This window comes from Pyrus communis, chromosome 4 (assembly GCF_041283825.1).
Source record: "Pyrus communis isolate YQ-2024b chromosome 4, ASM4128382v1, whole genome shotgun sequence".
In the NCBI taxonomy this organism is placed as follows: domain Eukaryota; kingdom Viridiplantae; phylum Streptophyta; class Magnoliopsida; order Rosales; family Rosaceae; genus Pyrus; species Pyrus communis.
Genome location: NC_142568.1, coordinates 5,101,119 through 5,114,502, shown reverse-complemented (window position 1 = coordinate 5,114,502; position 13,384 = coordinate 5,101,119). Strand labels below are relative to the sequence as shown.

Sequence of the window (13,384 nt, the reverse complement as noted above, 5' to 3'; positions counted from 1 at the left end):
AGGATAAGTGTGTGCATCCATGGAGCCATACATTGGATGCATGACTCAACACTAATTATTATGGCTGTTTTCGACCTTGAAGACGAGAGATTTAGAGTCATCCCACTCCCAAAAGATTATGCTTACGATATTCATGGTATTAACGAAAAGCTTGGAAATATATTTGAAATGGAAGGGTGTTTGGCTAATAGGTGATCGGCAAAATTATGGATTTTGAAGGACTACCAAAATCATGTGTGGGTTAAGGAAACTATCATCTTTCCCTTTAGTTGGAGGGAGTACCCTATTCCTTTTTATACGATTCACACCACCGAGCTCCTCCTCTTCCAATATTCGAGATTACTCGGCAGAAGCGAAAGTGTTTTTCTATAATCGATACTTCAGATTGATATTCTGTTGAAGGTACTTGCTAATTATGATGACAACATCGTCCCTTAAGGTGAGATGACTTATTTCATTTTCAAGCTTTAATTCAATGTTTTTCGGTTGAATTTTGCAATTTGGTTCATCTGTTCAAAATAATGCATTTAAACAAAAAGAGGACCTACACTAATATTGTTGGTTCTGTTTTTCCAATAATATTATAGTGACTTAAAAGTTCATGTGACATTCATATAGAGAGAAAGAGAGAGAATAATAGAAGAGTAAAATTCTAATTATTTATAATGATTTAAAGCTAATGTGTCATTCATCGTTGACTTATGCTAAATTAATATAAATATTCATTAATTAAGTCCAAAACAAAAATATGTCATTGATATATCGCTAAATAGTAAAGTTTTTATTGACTGGTGACTAAACTAATATTTGCCTAATTCTTTTCATGGGAACTGTGTTGGAAACATTGACCGATTATCAAAATGAGTGACTAAAATGATCATAGACCATTTTGATAAAAACCCTGTGTTTGCTTAGTTACTTGCATCAATAGCTTTCAACGGTCTAGATTTATAGGGAGGAAAAACGTTTAGGAGTATTCATTTAAAGCCTAATTAACACAGTAAAATTCTGCAGCCATTTATCATCTGATCATAGACCATTTTGATAAAAACCCTTCCAGTTAATTTATATTGTGTCCCTCAAGTCAATGGTGGTTGCATTCGTATGTCTGTAGTTTGTAAATTGGTGTTTCTGTTGTAAAAGGATAAGTGATCCACTTCATTTGAATTGGGTACTTATTGAAGCGTATCTCAGGCGGATCACTCCCTTGCAGTGTAGCTCAGGTGGATCACTCCCTTGCAAGTGTTTCTTTAAGAGCTTCTGTGATAAGTTTTAGTTAACAACAGCCTTCATCACTTCCTTGCAGCATAGCCCATTGAAAGGGAGTGATGAAAGATGCTGTGTCAACAAGCAAGTGTTGCTTTAAGAGCTTTTGAGAGAACTTTAGTTATGATGTAAATTTCACTGCCTAAACTTTTCAACTTATAATGTAAGACTTCCAATGTTAACACTCGTCTTGCTCCTTTGATGAGGTCTTCTGTACATCATTTTAACTGTTTATCCTTGATTTTCCATACTGGTGTTGTTTATCATATCAGTTGCCTTTGTATTTACAACACTCGGATTTATAGTCACGTATCAGGAACTAAATTATGTTCTATTCAGTGTGTCTGTGGGCCTAGAAATACATTGGCAGACGATCCACTGCCAAATATGAAACTCAGAGATCAAGTAAATTGCTTCTTGGAATCGGGTGGTACCAATAGTGCTGACAATGCTGGAAGTACTTTCCAAGTTCAAGGTTTGTTTTTCAATGTAATGGTCTGGGTTTCTGAAACCCTTCATTTTAATCTGTTAGTTTCTGTTGTTCTTAGAACTTTGTGATTGAGTTTTGGCTGCTGTTAACTTTCTGTTCCGAGTTTCTTTAATGAGTCTTTAGACAACTTCTTCATCTGTTTGGTTTAGCAAGTTTAATTGGGTTTTATCTGTTTGGTTGCTGAGAAAACAAAGGCATTCATGAATTCATACAAATGAAAAGCTTTTCTCTTTAAGCATAACTTGCTGCATTTTTTTTTTTTCCCGAAGTTTCATCAAGGGGCTGCATTCAATTTTTACTTCTTATTCGGATCATTGTCTGGTCAAAGGAGTTGGGAAATAGCTTATAAAGCACATTTGGTTACTAATTTAGTTTTGAAATCTTTTCCTGGTTCTATGTGTTCTCTTTTGCTTTCTTGACATGTAGAAGTTGGACTGATGTGTTGAGTAAAAGGAATTTGTTTTTTATTCTTCTTAAAATAGTGATTTACTTATTTTTTGTCACTGTCTGTTCATTACATGAAAGTAAAGGACAAGGAATACTGTGGAGAAGCTTGTGCATTTCTTATAAATTTGGGCTGTCATCGTATGCCTATGAATGGTATGCCTTTTCTCCTATTTTTGTTTTGTAAACATATAGGTTTCTATTCAATGCAGACATCTGAATTAAACATCTCAATCCTTGTGCTTTTAATAGATGTCATAACATGATTACATTCAATGCAGACATGCAATTGCAACGAAGAACCTCTCAAGATCCGTGGCTCTCAGGGGTTGTCAAACTCTAATTTGATTACAAGCGTCTGTTCAATGTTCAGTCTCTGAATGAATAATCAAGAAAGAAGATTGGTGTGATCCTCTTGGAAGAAGCTTCGGACCTCTCTCACACTCTGCTGGTTTGACTGTTATGAACTGAGCTTGAAATTTTTGTACTCTTTAACAGGTATAATTTGGCACATGTTTCAAACAATGAAATTTGAACCAAACAAAACAACATGACTCAATTTTTATAAATTTTGTAGCTATATATTGCAAAATCGTATCATACATTAGTTGTTGTTGGCTTCCTGCCACTCTACGTTGAGCATTCAAATAAACTACACTTGTTAAAGTAAAATTTGTACTTAGTTTTTGAAACCTAATGAATCAAAAGCAATTAACTACCAAATCACTTGCGTCAAAGCCAAACGAAAATAATAGAATTTGATGCAGGTGGAATATTGCTTTGTCTCAAAGGGATGGCGCGTGGAATCTTGTAGTTGCCAATGAAGAAGGGATGTCGGAGTACTTCAGCAGAAGTCGGCCTTGCCGAAGGGTCCCAAGAACAATGGAAAGAAATCAGCTGGATGGCAGATCTGCTTGCAGAAGGAATCATCGCAGATAGACCAACGCCGTGAAGTTGTGGAAACTGATAGTTCAAGTTTTGGGCAAGAAGCTGTCCCTCTGGCCATGACTCCCAAGCGGGACTGCCAATGACACTGCAAATCTTGAACATCTGATCGTCAGGACTTTAACCGAGAAATAAAGGCCGGAATGAAAACAGCTCTGCCATGATGGCTCCCATTGCCCACATATCGACGTTAGGACCATACAAGCCTGACTGAAGAAACACGTCAGGAGCAAGATATGGACGAGTAGTGACGTAGTCTGTATAGGGAGGAGGTGAATCAATCTCCTTAGCCGAACCCAAATCCGCAATCATGACCACGCGCGCACCATCATTAACCAACAAGTTAGCAGGCTTCAAATCACGGAGGAAATAGCCGTTTCTGTGCATATAAGTGCCAGGCCACGAAACATCTGAAAGCAGATGCTTCTAACTTCATCCCCGGTGAATTTGGTTTGCCTTTTCTTCGTAATATCAAGCAGACTGCTCTGCATATACTCAAAGACAAGGAACGCAGAATCGCATTTGGTGATGACATCCTTCAACTGGCCAACGAGAGAGAAAGAGGCAAGTTTCTAATGATCTAAGATTTGGAAAATTAGAGAATGGAAATTAGGGTTCCAATTTATAGATTCATTAATTCATTCCATTATATCGTCTCCTGATAGAATGAGGAAAGAAACACTCACTTGGTTTAATTGGATTTCTAGTCAACTATTTATACTTGGATTCTTGCGATCCAAGCAACCTCCCAGTTGCCAATTCACTTCGCTACTTAGTCCTTGCTGCTGTAGGAAAAGGGAAGGGCGTTTTCATCAATTGGAAAATCTGATTTTATTACTTTGGGCACAAGGATTTCTCAAACGGTCAGGATCTTTTAAACACGTTTTTTACTTGGGTCATTAGCTGTCAACGATTCAGATACTATAAAACACGTTTTTAATTTTCAAATTTAGTAGCTTTCGATTAATTTGGAGTTAACCTGTGATTTTGATTTGCCCTGTGCAATTTGAATCGAATTGCAAGGATGGGCTCTCAAAGGCTTTCGAAGCCTGCAAATGGTGAAGGTTTCAATCTACCAGCTGAGCTACGATGCCCTCGTTGTGCAAGCAAGTGATGAAGGTTTCAACAAATGTACCAGCCGAGATTTAGCTTAAGAGCTTTTGGGGTTAAGTGCAAGTATTGATGTCAATTTCATTCCTAAATACTTCATCTCTGAAAATTTACTTTCAACTAATTTATTCCCTCGTAATATTTCTCGTGATCGTCTTGCTCCATTAATTGATGAGCTCTTTTGTAATCTTTTTCATGATTACATATCCTATATTTTCTTTACAAGTGTTGTTTATATCAGTTTCCTATCGTATTTACACACACCGGCTCACATTTATTGTATTTATACAATGTCCCTCCTGTCAATGGATGTGAGATTTTTCACTTCCAAGTTCTGAAATGTACGGATACTATTGTCGCATGGACTATGTGTTAGAATCCGAGCTATACAACTACACAACTAAGTCTAACAGAATTTGAAACAAATAGTCTGAAAGATTTTGAAGATGAAATCAGAGAGAGAGGAAAACACACGGAGCACGTTCTGAAACAACTATCTTTGTATTTCTTGCTGAGCAGTGTAGCTCGAAGAGACACTTAACTGGTAGGTGAGAGAGAGAGAGACATATCCTCAATTCAATCTCAACCAACCATTACAACCTATCTTAAGATCAAGACACTTGTCAAATGATAAGCCCTATGAGACTTAATCAACACATCATAGATTTACACAATAGCTCAGCCTATGAGCTGAGACATAACACACATAACAACCTTATAATATGTTTTAATCAGCTTAACAACTTACATACTAACACTCCCCTTTAAGTTGTGAACTGATTTCACCCCAAGAAGATTTCTCAAGTAAGTGAACTGCTCCCTTGCCAATGCTTTTGTAAAGATATCTGCTAGTTGCTCCTTAGTAGGACAGTGAATCAAATCAATTACTCCTTGCTGCAATGCTTCCTTTATGAAGTGATATCTTCTGTTTATATGCTTGGTTTTCTGATGAAAGATGGGATTCTTGGTGATGGCTATGGCTGATGTATTGTCATAATTCATTGGTGTTGCAACAGTTTGCATTTCACCAAAATCCTCTAGAACAAATCTCAACCAAGTAGCCTGTGCTGTTGCTTCAGAAGCACTGATATACTCTGCTTTAGCTGTAGATAATGCAACACATTGTTGCTTGACTGAAGACCAAGAGAAAATCCCATTTCCAAAAGTAAAAGCATACCCGGATGTGCTTTTCATATCATCCTCTGAGCCACTCCAGTCACTGTCACAGTATCCCATTAAGAGTGTTCCTTCACCTTTCTTGTATTCCAACCCGAAATCGAGAGTTCCTTGAACATATCTCAATACTCTCTTTGATGTTCCATAGTGCTTGTTAGTGGGGGAATGCATAAACCGAGCTAAGAGATAGGCAGCATACATTATATCAGGTCTAGTTGCTGTGAGATATAGCAGACTACCTACAATCTGTCTATACTGAGCTTTATCTGCATTTCCACTTCCATCTTCTTTTCTCAGTTTATCACTTGGAACCAAAGGAGTATGTACTGATTTGCAATTCTGTAATCCGAATTTCTTCAGAAAAGATAAGGCATAATTTCTCTGATGAATAAAGATACACTCCTCAGTTTGGATCACTCCCATTCCAAGAAAGTGATGTAACAGACCAAGATCTGTCATCTCATACTTATGCATCATCTCAGCTTTAAAACCATCCATTAACTCTTGACAATTTCCAGTGTATATAATGTCATCGACATAGATGGATACTATGATCAAATCTGTGTCTCCCTTGTACTTGGTGTACAGAGTTGCCTCACTGATGCTTTTCTTAAATCCACAGAGCATTAGATATGAATCTATTTCACCATACCAGGCCCTAGGTGCCTGTTTTAGACCATACAAGGCTTTATGTAATCTGTAAACCTTTTCTTCCTCTCCTTGCACCACAAACCCATCTGGCTGTTCAACATATACTTCCTCTTCTAATACTCCATTCAGAAAAGCTGACTTCACATCTAGTTGAAATAACTTCCATTTATTCTTTGCTGCCAGTGCAATCAGAGTTCTAACAGTGTCTAACCTTGCAACAGGTGCAAAAGTCTCATTAAAATCAATCCCAGGCTTTTGTGCATAGCCTTTTGCAACAAGTCTAGCGTTGTTCTTCTGCACTGTTCCATCCAAATTCAGCTTTGTTTTATACACCCATTTTACCCCAATCACAGGCTTATTTGAAGGTTTTCTCACCAACTCCCATGTCTGATTTTTCTCAATCATATTCATTTCATCCTGCATTGCTTTTTTCCAAGCTGCATCCTGTGCAGCTTCATCAAATGATTCAGGTTCAACAATACATAAGTGACACCTCTCATAGATCTCACTCAAGTTCCTATACTTCAGTGGAGTATTATCATACTGAGGTGAGACCAGTGAACTACTTGACTCACAAATAGCAGTAACTGAAGGACTTCCAGCTTGAATTTGAGACCCATCAGATTCTTCTTGTGCATGAACATCAGTCAACTCATCAATTCTATCAAATTCTGAAGGTTCAGTTGCAGATAAAGGAATACAAACTTCCTTGACTTTGTTTTTCTCCCAGTCCCATCTACCATTCTCATCAAAAATTACATCTCGAGATAACAGAACCTTTTGAGTTAAAGGATTCAGTATCCTATACCCCTTTTCACAAGTGCCATATCCAATAAAAACACCCATGACACTTGTTTCTTCTAATTTGTGTCTTAGATTCCCTGGAATAAGTGAATAACAAACTGAACCAAACACTTTCAAGTGTTTAACCCCAGGTTTTCTTCCACTAAACTTCTCAAAAGGTGTAGTGTTCTTCACTACTTTTGTAGGACTCCTGTTTAGCAGATAAACAGATGTGTTTACTGCTTCACACTAGAGACTGTATGGAAGTTCTTTCTCAAAGATCATGCATTTTGCCATCTCCACAATTGTCCTATTTTTCCTTTCTGCTACTCCATTTTGCTGTGGAGAGTATGCAATTGTGAGCTGTCTTTCTATCCCCAAGTTTTCACAGAATTTTCCAAACTCGTTTGAGTTGAACTCTCCTCCTCTATCTGTTCTTAGCTTCTTAACATGATATCCACTTTGAAGCTCAACCATGGCTTTAAATTTCTTAAACACATAGAAAGCCTCAGATTTGTTTCTCAAGAAGTATACCCAGCACATTCTTGAATAGTCATCTATAAATGTAATGAAGTATCGATTGCCACTCAAACTTGATGTTTGCATGGGACCACACACATCTGAGTGTATTAGCTCAAGTGGTTCCTTTGCTCTCCACATTGATTCTTTGGGAAATGGTTCCCTGTGATTTTTCCCCAGTGCACAACTTTGACACACAGTTTCACTGTCTTGGATTTCAGGCAGCCCCAAAACCATCTCTTGACTCTGTAACAATTTGAGACTTCTGAAATTTAAGTGACCAAACCTCTTGTGCCAAATTCTAACACACTCCTGCACATTTGTCCTCAATGCAAGCTCCTTGTTTGTGTTGAGAAATAAAGGAAAACATCTGTTTCCTTTCTGCTTCACACTGACCACCAGATTTTGTAAGGATCTATCATCAAACACATCCACTTTGTAATCTCCAAATAAAATAAAGTAACCGTGCTCAGTCATTTGTCCCACACTTAACAGATTTTCTGCAAGACCAGGTACTAACATAACTTCTTTTATATATCTTCGACCCTTTACAGTTTCAATGATCAGTGTACCCTTCCCTTCAACTTCAACCAAAACTCCAGTGCCAACTTGGACTTTGGCTTTCACTTTCCTATCAATATCAACAAGTAAGTCTTCTCTGGATGTCATATGATTACTACATCCACTATCTATATACCATTCATCACTTATCTTCCTCACTTCTCCAGAATGATTTGCATAAAACAAATTTCCAGTTTCTTCAACCTGATTAGCAAAGTTCACATGCTGCACAGCCTTGTTCATATTACAATACCTTGCAATATGCCCAATTTTGTTGCACTTGTGACACTTAACTTTGTTTGTAAGCCAACACTCTCCATAGTGAAGTTTATCACAAAATTTACACTTATCCCCAGTGTTGTTTGCCTCATTCTTCACAGTGAATCCACCCTTATTACTCCAATCACCCTTGTTACTCCATTGTTTCTCTTTTGGCTTAAAATTCTTGTGATATTTGTTACTGTTTGGCTGACCACAAAATCTATTAGACTTCGGGACAAGTTTCAAACTAGTGAATGCTTTCTCCATACTACTCTCTCCATGCCTATCCAACCTTTGTTCATACCCCTTCAAGATAGCTACAACATCCTGTGCATCTATGGTGTCTAAATCCTTAGTATTCTCTATCACAGCTGCTATACTATCATAGGACTTAGGTAAACTGATTAATAATTTCTGAACAACTCTTTGATTACTCAGATCCTCACCATAGCTCTTCATTTGATTAATCAGATCAAACAATTTAGCAATATACACAGAAAGAGATTCACTATCATTCATGCGAGTGTATTCAAAATCTCGCCTAAGACCTTGAAGTTTCACAGATCTTACTTGTTTATCACCAACGAACTCTTGTTTCAGAATATCCCACGCAGCCTTCGCACTTTCCTGAGTTGCGATCCTCGGGAAAATTTGATCTGAAACTGCACCTTGAATAATACCGAGTGCCCTAGCATCCTTAACGACATTCTCACGCAGCAGCTTCCTCTCCGCCTCTGTGAGTTCCTCGTCCTTCGCCGGAGCTCTGTACCCACTCTCTACCATATTCCACAGCTCATACGAGCGAAAAATGGTCTTCATTTTGATTTGCCAGAAATCAAAATTCTCGCCATTGAAAACTGGAGCCCGAAGTTCTCCTCCTCCAGATCCAGCCATCCTAGACACTCAGATCACTGCAATAAGCTTTTGCTGTGAATCCGAGCTCACCCACTCGTAGAAACAACGCCCAGAAGTTTAGATCGAACTCGGCTCTGAGGCCATGTTAGAATCCGAGCTATACAACTACACAACTAAGTCTAACAGAATTTGAAACAAATAGTCTGAAAGATTTTGAAGATGAAATCAGAGAGAGAGGAAAACACACGGAGCACGTTCTGAAACAACTATCTTTGTATTTCTTGCTGAGCAGTGTAGCTCGAAGAGACACTTAACTGGTAGGTGAGAGAGAGAGAGACATATCCTCAATTCAATCTCAACCAACCATTACAACCTATCTTAAGATCAAGACACTTGTCAAATGATAAGCCCTATGAGACTTAATCAACACATCACAGATTTACACAATAGCTCAGCCTATGAGCTGAGACATAACACACATAACAACCTTATAATATGTTTTAATCAGCTTAACAACTTACATACTAACACTATGGAGGAGTCGAGAAAGGAAGAGGATCAAATTTATGCAAATACAGTTGTGATTTCCCGGACATCTGTGCTGACCTGCGCCATGTGCGTTCTCTTGTTCAATAGGGGCGCGTTCTCTTGTTCAATAGGGGCCAGAGGCCCAGCAAGGAAGATTTTCAGCTACGTACTTCTGGCCCTTGGGGTTGGGGGACCCTAAACCAAGTCTTCTCTAAGCAAGTGTCCAATAGATTATAGAAACTTAGATATGTTCTCATCTTTTCCGTAAGCAGTTTCCAATGAATTAGTATATCCCTGGAGCTTTCAGAAGTAACTACCAAAAATGGAAAACAATTACTATGATGCGTTCTCACCTTCCGCGTGAGCAGTTTCCAATGAATTGGTTTCCAGCCTTAGCTTTTGTGATAAATATAAGTTATGATGTAAATTTAATTACCTAAATTTTGCAACTTCTACAGTAAGTATTTCAACTTTATCGATTGTAATCTTTTTGGACATTGCATATATTAACTGATTATTCTAAATTTTCCATGTCCTTTTCAGCACATCAGTTTTCTTTGTATCTACACCAGCTAACATTAACAATTAGGTATCAGGAACTACATTACGTTCAAGTCAATGTGTGTCTGCGGGCCTACAAATACAATTGCAGATGATCTACTGCCATATACGCCACTCAGAGATCAATTCAATCGCTTCTCGGAATCGGGTGCTAACACTAGTGCTGACAATGTTGGGAGCACTTTCAAATTTAAGTTGTTTTTCAATGTAGTGCTCTGGGTTTCTGAGACCTTCAACGTTTTTACCTTTTTGATTTAGCGAGTCTAATTGGGTTTTATCTGTTTGGTTGCTGAGAAAACAAAGGCATTCATGAATACATACAATTTAAAAGCTTTTATCTTTAAGCATAATTTACTGCTTTTTTTTTGTTTTGTGATTTTCATCAAAGGGCTATGTCCAGTTGTTACTGCTTATTAGGATATCGTTCGGTCAAAAGAGTTGGGCGAAAACTCCGATACGTGTGGTCATATCAAGTTCTCTGTGCTGTCTTGCTTTCTTCACATGTAGAAGTTGGACGGATGTGTGGAGTTAAAGGGTTTGTTTTTATTTTTTGTTCTTAAAATAGTGATTTACTTTTTTTTTTTTTTTTTTTTTTGTCACGGTATGCACATTACAGGAAAGAAAAGGAATAAGAAGACTGGAGAACCTTGTGCATTTCTTATGAATTTGGGTTGTCATCGCATGCCTTCGACGTTTCTCCTATTTTTGTTTTGTAAACATGGAGATTTATATTCAAACTCTCTGCGATACTTATATTCAATTTAGGCATGCGATGGAGAACGTCCCAAGATATGAGGCTCTCAGAGACTGTCGAACTTTACTATAATTTCAAGTGTGTGTTCCATGATCGGGTTTTGAAGGAATTGATCAATCTACAGTTTTGCTAGGATTATTTCAATGGAACAACTTACTAGTTTCGATGTCTGTCATATGTTTCGGATAATAATGAAATTTGAACCAAACAAAACAATGTGACTCAATAAAATGGAATCTGTAGCTATATATTGCAGATTAATGAGGGGCTTACAAAACTTGTTTCATACAATAGACATTAGTTGTTGGCTTGCTGCCGCTCTACTTTGAGCATTAAAATAAAATACACCCGCTAAAATAAAATCTGTAGCTTTTTGAAAGCTAATTAATCAAAAGCAGTTAACTACCCATATTACTCGTGTCCAATCTACACGAAAATAAGAGAAGAATTCGACGCAGGCTGAATATTGCTTTGTCTCAAAGGGATGGCGCGTGGAATCCTGTGGTTGCCAATGAAGAAAGGATGCTTGAGTGCATCAGCAGCAGTAGGCCTCGTGGATGGGTCCCAAGAACAAAGGGAAGAAATCAGTTTGATAGCTGATTCACTTGCGGAAGGAATCATCGCAGATAGACCAACCCCATCAATTTGCGGAAACTGATAGTTCATCTTGTGTGCAAGAAGAAACCCGTTGCGCCAAGACTCCAAAGTTGGCCTACCAATCACGCTGCAAATCTTGAATATCTGGTCAGCATCACTTCGACCAGGAAATAAAGGCTGGAGTGAGAACAGCTCTGCCATGATAGCACCCATTGCCCACATATCGACCTTAGGACAATAGCGGTCTGACCGAAGCAACACCTCGGGAGCTCGATACCAAATAGTGCCGATGTAGTCTGTATAGGGAGGAGGCGAATTAATCTCCTTAGTAGAACCCAAATCCCCAATCTTGACGGCACCCTCCTTAACCAAGACATTCTCCGGTTTCATATCGCGGTGGAAATAGCCAGTTTTGTGCATGTAGGCCAAACCCTGAAACATCTGATAGCAGATGTTTCTAATTTCGTCCTCTGTGAATCCGGTTTGCCTTTTTTTCTCAATAAGATCAAGCAGACTGCTGTGCATGTACTCAAACACAAAGAAAGCAGACTCGTATTCGGCAACCACACCCTTCAACTGGACAATGTTGGGATGGTTGAGTTTGGAAAGCGACTGAACTTCTGGTAGGCTAAGACACTGCTGCAACGAACTGCACCTCCCGTTCAATTTCTTGATTGCAACAACTTCGCCCGTCTGTTTGTGCCGCGCAGCAAATACCGTCCCGAAAGCACCACTCCCGAGTTTCTTAATCATCTCGAACTTTTCCATGATGGGTCTCTAGGAACTGATGGAATTATGAGTACTTGAAGAAGTAAACTAAAGCCAAAGAAATCTGCGACAAAGTTAAGGAAAAAGCACCAGTTTTGACAAACTAGAGAGCGTTTTGATCGGAGACACACAGAGAGGCAAGTTTCTAAACTTCTAAATGTGAGGAGGGTTGCAATTTATGAGTTCCTGACCTAACAGGAAAGGCGGCAAGCAACTCGGTAGTCGGATTGGATTACTACTTTAGTTGGGATTCGTGCAATCCAAGCAACCTCCCAGTTGCGCGTTCACTTCGTTCCTAGTAATGTATTTGCTGATTTATGTAATGATTAATATGAGCCATTAGATCTTAGATTAGATGTAGTGAGTCATAGCTCATGACAAGTGTAATCATTGTATTCATTTAGTTATGGATCAACGGCTGAGGTCAGTTTGTGTAATGATGCATGAGAGAGAGCGCTCCACTCTATAACGGTAATATTCCTCACACCTTGTGAGACAATCAATCGAATAAGCATTCCAAAAATATCTGTGAAATTCCCTCTAATTTTGTTGTGATCGTTTCTGAGATATATTCTCAGGTTGTTAAATTCTCCATTAAATTCATCATAAAAAAATTACATTCTAACAGTATAGTAGTCCTTACCACTGTTGGAAAATGTAAAGGGGTTTGTCGTCAATTGCAAAAGTTTGATTTTAGTTTTTTGGTTTTTCAAAAATCTGATTTTTACTTTCTTGTGGAACAATGCTTCTATCGATGGTCATTTAACCAAATCGAAATGTACTCAATTTGTGTTGTACATTTACAAATCTGTTCTCACTTTTAATTTTTAATAGCATATATAAAATTTTATATTTTATTTTAATGTAAGTCTGTAACAACATTGATTTATCTCTAATCTTGTATTGGATAATACTTACGTCCCTGTATATGGGGATGCACATACTCTCTGTTTGCGAATACCATATATGGACCAAATGAATCAACGTCTAAACTGTTCAATTTATTAATCTTTATTTGAAGATCACTCCTACAAGAAATCATTCGAATTCGAGATCGTTTAAACATCCAAACATATCAAATAAATGTCCAGTTCATTATGAATAAATGGACCGTT

At 38.0% G+C, this 13,384-nt stretch overlaps 1 pseudogene across 1 annotated transcript; it reads right to left on the bottom strand.

Moving 5' to 3' along the window:
- Positions 1-11,130: 11,130 nt before the first annotated feature.
- Positions 11,131-12,488, bottom strand: LOC137723705 (cyclin-dependent kinase F-4 pseudogene; annotated as a pseudogene). The gene has a single exon (XR_015961504.1). The product of XR_015961504.1 is annotated as a cyclin-dependent kinase F-4 pseudogene (transcript).
- Between the last annotated feature and the right edge of the window lie 896 nt (positions 12,489-13,384).